We start from the raw sequence: 5,165 nt of genomic DNA, 5'->3' as shown, positions 1-5,165 counted from the left end.
TTTTTGTCTTATTTGTGTTTTCCTTTGCTGTGCAGAAGCTTTTAAGTTTCATTAGGTCCCATTTGTTTACTTTTGTTTTTATTTCCATTTCTCTAGGAGTTGGGTCAAAAAGGATCTTGCTGTGATTTATGTCATAGAGTGTTCTGCCTATGTTTTCTCTAAGAGTTTTATAGTGTCTGGCCTTACATTTAGGTCTTTAATCCATTTTGAGTTTATTTTTGTGTGTGGTAATAGGGAGTGTTCTAATTGCATTCTTTTACATGTAGCTAAAAATATGGAACACTTCACGAATTTGTGTGTCATCCTTGTTCAGGGGCCATGCTAATCTTCTCTGTATTGTTCCAATTTTAGGATATGTGCTGGTAAAGTGATCACTGGACTATTCTTTTAAAAATATGTGCACATATAACTTTGATATCATTTAATGATTTAATGCAATCTTGTATTTTATGCATTCCTGTAAACCACCTTAGATCCTTTCTGAGAACAAGGTGGAATATAAACAACTATGCAAAACCAAAAATCTTCTCCACGGAGAACAAGTAGCCTATGATTGTGGCTAAAATAGGAAACAATGGTTTATTCAGGAAAAATGTGTCAAGTACGGTAACGTAGAGAGGAAATGAGATATTCATACCAGTGATGACCTTATATTGATGACCTTATATATGTGGGATGAGAAGAGGAAATCTGGGAATAAGAAGACAGATGGAGAAGCTATATGAAGTTGTGGTAGTATAATATTCCTGAGAGAAGTCCATCTCACCAGGAGAGGAACTTTTCTCAGAGACTTTTCCCCTTGTAATTTATTTGCCAGAGATGAAAGACTGATGTGTTCTGCAAGAGGCAGAAACAAAGACGTTTGGGAAAACAAACCACAGGACAGGAATGGACTTTAAATTCATTTAGGGCAGTAGTTTCCAAACATTATTTTAGCCGTTGAAGTTTTTTTCTTTTTCCTCCAAATGGGATCTTACTCTGAACTCTGGTGTAGTAAAACAGAAGCAAGCAGAACTTCTGAAGTTGAAGCAGGGAGATGGAAGGTCTGTGGCCAGCCTGGTCCCATGAACCTCCCTCTTGCCTTCAAGATGCTGAGAGCTCTGAGGAACATAAGCAGAAAGTAAACTAGGTGGCAGCTCACAGACACTCCTCACTTCCTAAAGCTCGGGGAGACGCTTATGGTCACATGTAAGGTCAATGGCAGAGCCAAGTCTTGACCTCAGTATTCTTGACTGAGTCCGGTGTTCCTTCCAGCGTACATTAGCGCTGCCTGACACAGTTGGAGGGGCCGTCAGCTCCAAGAGACTCTAAAGTCTGCGAAGACTGGAATTAGGTTTACTTCGCTGTTGTAGAATGCTTGGCCTGCACTAGGCCCTCAAGAAGTATTTGTTGAATAAATGAAATAGGTGACATATACAATGTCTTAAGTTGATTTACTCCTTGATGCTTTTAGGGAGTAAAATGGAGCTGAAAGATGTGAGAGTCTCTTCTTCAGGAAGAGAGGTTAGTTCCTGGAAGATAAATCATTTACTGTTTTCATCTCCGTGAGCCTGACATGATCCTTGCGCTGTTCCTTTCCAGTTTAGTACTCCTCAGCCAGAGTGTCTTCACTTGTTTAGGTTTAAGATCTTTTTGGTCTTCCTGTCTTTGAATAGCCCAGAATGCAGGCCATTTTTTAAACCAGCTCGTTCATAAGCTTTCGTTCTATGGAGACTGACTTTAGTTATGGAGATAGATAGATCTCGTTTCACAGATCTGGAAGTTGATGTGAAGGCATCCCCACAGTAGCATCTCAGAAGAATCTTTATTCAGTTTAAGCCAAGCCCTCTTCAGCTTTCATTTTGCAACAAAACAGAAGTGGCACCTGGGCATAACTCAACTGTGATCACTCACTGTAATTGCCTTTTAATGGCTTATCTTGAGAAGGGGACTTGTGCACAAAACCTGTGTGTTGGTGTCAGCGTTTCCATTTAGCTCAGGTTTACCTGAGATGGAAGCTAAGGGCAATTTATTTGGTGACTTCCACCTGTGTCTTAATAGGTGCCTCACCTTCTCAGGTGTCCTGGGCAATTGACCATAAGAATGAACATCAGGAGAAATGCACTGAGAGGAGAAAGGAAAGGGTGAGCAGCTATCAGCTTTTCAGATATCAGAGTTACAGGCATTAGCTTAGCTTGGCTGCCAGCACATTCTCTAGGGCCCTGTAGTGTCCATGTTCACTTTGTTTTTCTTTGGAAGAATTAGCAAAGGCATTGGTTGACCTACCGGCTGCACCCTGTAGCTGAAACAGCCTGTTTAGGTCAGAGTAAAATGGTTAGTTATTCTTCCACCCTATTAGCTATTCCACTGCACTGAAGTTACCTTTCCAAAGAAGCAGCCTCAAAGATCATTTTATCCGCAGTGCCAAGGGGTGGACCAGAGAAGGCACTGCCAAGATTTGGAGTGGCTGGGGATTACGGGCTGGTTTTTATGCAGGCAAATGGATCAGAGGGACTTGTAAAAAGTTGGCGTCAGGACTTTTTCTCTGTTTTTTTCTTTCTTCTGACAATAATGAATGAAGTGTGTTAAGACTCATTTTCAATTATGCAACAAGTTCCCATTCATTAGAAACCCAAGGCAGTGATCCCAGCTGTATTTCAGTGGCTTTGAAAATGCAGCTCCCTATCTGACCCAAGGTTGAACAATTTCAGTGCACAGCATCCATGCTGCTAGCTCAGGTATCCTGGGAGCAATTAAATGTTTGCATATTCAGGAAAGAAAGCTGAATCTTTCCCACTTGAATTTAGAGCGCTCAGGGCTTGTCATTTGTTTCTGGGATATGGACAAATGGGAAATACAAGAGTTCCAATCTCATCCTATTGTTACAAGGGAAGGGAAGTGTTATGTAGCCAGGTGGGTAGGACCCTTGGATGGGTCCTCCCAGTGACTGCTCCATATACTAAGACTGTGGTTTTGGGAATTCGTGTTCTTATGGCTAGGAACGTTCAGGGAGTCACTATAAATCTAGAGTTTCGGATACTGGGGAGGATAACAGTAGATAATAGTAGAATCTGCCTATATTCCGTAGTCTTAAACTGCCATCGAGTATCAGATATACCCTGATTTAATAACATCTTTTTTTTGGAGGGAGTCGGGGACTGGAGAGAAGAAACAGAAACATACATGTTGATTAAAAAATATACTTCAATTTCAGAAACATCAAGATGTGAAAAATTGCATTTTAGCCTTGAGAAAATAAGTGTATTATGAAATCATGGGGAAATAATGTTACATTGGAACTGCATAATTAGACGCTAGATGAACTGGCTCTTTCTCTTCCAAGTGCCCAATGAATCTTTGATGGTTAAGGTGAGCTTAAAGGTTTTGTTGCTTCTTGAAGGATTGGAAAATTGGAATTAATAAATGTAATCACAGCAATAATAATGACTACCACATGGAATAATGACTGTGTGCAAGACAGCCAGATGCTTTGTCTATACTGTTTCCAATTTTTTCTGTAATCTGGAGACATGGTTATTATTCACCCTATTTTACAGGTGAGGAAACTAAGGCTCAGGAAGTTTACGTGACTTGGCAAAAGGTCACAGAACTGCTAGAGGGTTAGGATGTGATTGGAAATGTGCTCTGTTTGGTGCCCCCAAAGCCAAGTTTCTAGGGTAGAAAAAGATGAAATGTTTAAGCCTCGAACCAGAGAGCAGCAAAGTGGAAAGGGAGGACCTCTTTGTGACTTTGGAGAGGAGAGCGTGGTTCTTTTTCTTTTTTTAAATTTATTTATTTATTTTGGCTGAGTTGGGTCTTTGTTGCTGCACATGGGCTTTCTCTAGTTGCGGCAAGCGGGGGGGTACTCTTCGTTGCGTTGCTCAGTCTTCTCATTGTGGTGGCTTCTCTTGATGTGGAGCCTGGGCTCTAGGCGTATGGGCTTCAGTAGTTGTGGCTCGCGGGCTCTAGAGCTCAGGCTCAGTAGTTGTGGTGCGTGGGCTTAGCTGCTCAGTGGCATGTGGGATCTTCTTGGACCAGGGCTCGAACCCATGTCCCCTGCATTGGCAGGCGGATTCTTAACCACTGCGCTACCAGGGAAGCCCGAGAGCATGGTTCTTGTCTTGGCCCCACGATAATAGCAGGTTTTATTATGTGGCAGGTTCAAGGCCAGGTACTTTGCACACATTGTCTCGTTTAATTCTTACAATAGTCCTGAGAAGTTATTACTATTCCCATTATACAGACAAGGAAACTGAGGCCCAAAGTAGTCATTTAGTTGGTAAGTTTAAACGATGGTCTGACTTCAAGTCCTGTGCTCATGACCAGTAAATTATTTCGTGACAAATGGAATTATGTTTTTCCTGATAAGTTAGGACATCCCTTCTAAATTATCTCCCAAACACCTCTGTTTTGCCTTCAGCCCCTACTCCAAGCCCCCTGTGGTTTACCTGACCGGTTTTGTCAAGCCCATGCTTTGTTTCTGAGCACACAAGAAGGAACCACAAGGTGTCAGTATAACATTACACAGTTCCAACATGGGGGAAAGGGTTGTGCATCTTCCCAACTGCATTAACCAGGTCAGACAGACACGCCATTGTCAGCAAGACTGGCCTTCATAGTTCATCCTTTTCTACATGCAAACACATGGAATTAATTCCCCACTAGCTAATCCTAAGGGCAAGGATCCCAGAGACCTCAGCTGAGTGACAGTGGGGTAGCAGGAATAAATGCTCCACCAAGACCTCGAAAAACCAGGAAAGGCTATTTTTAAATTTTTATTTAAAAAATATTTTGCATCCTGACCCTCCACTCCCCTTCCCTATTTAGTTTTTATGGAATTTATATTTCAAAAGTACAGAAGTATGGAAAGAGCAAGGAGAATAGGAGAAAGGCAGAGAGCCAGGCTTTGTTGTCGAAGGACAAGGACTCAGAGCTCCTAGGTTTCTTTCTAGGTGATTTTGACCTCGATATCCAATACCCTTGGACTCGTTTCCTCATGCATGAAGTGGGAGGATAGTGTCTGCCTTGCAGATTGTTGGGAATGTTAAATAAGGCTAAGTCATGAAATATGTTTAGGTGCTTAATCATGGAAAATATGTGCTTTCTTCAAATGTTTGTTTCCTTAGCTTAGAGACTTATGGCAACTAAGAGAAAGACCAAGATTCATATTAAAGAAGGGAAGAGGA

General features: G+C 41.7%; 1 non-coding gene across 1 annotated transcript; it reads right to left on the bottom strand.

Moving 5' to 3' along the window:
- Nucleotides 1-268: 268 nt before the first annotated feature.
- LOC132434668 (U6 spliceosomal RNA) lies at nt 269-375 on the bottom strand. Its single transcript, XR_009521384.1, has one exon. It is a non-coding gene; the product is annotated as a U6 spliceosomal RNA (small nuclear RNA).
- Nucleotides 376-5,165: the final 4,790 nt, after the last annotated feature.

Source organism: Delphinus delphis, chromosome 11 (genome assembly GCF_949987515.2).
Source record: "Delphinus delphis chromosome 11, mDelDel1.2, whole genome shotgun sequence".
Taxonomy (NCBI): Eukaryota; Metazoa; Chordata; class Mammalia; order Artiodactyla; family Delphinidae; genus Delphinus; species Delphinus delphis.
This window is presented reverse-complemented; position numbering and strand designations above follow the sequence as displayed.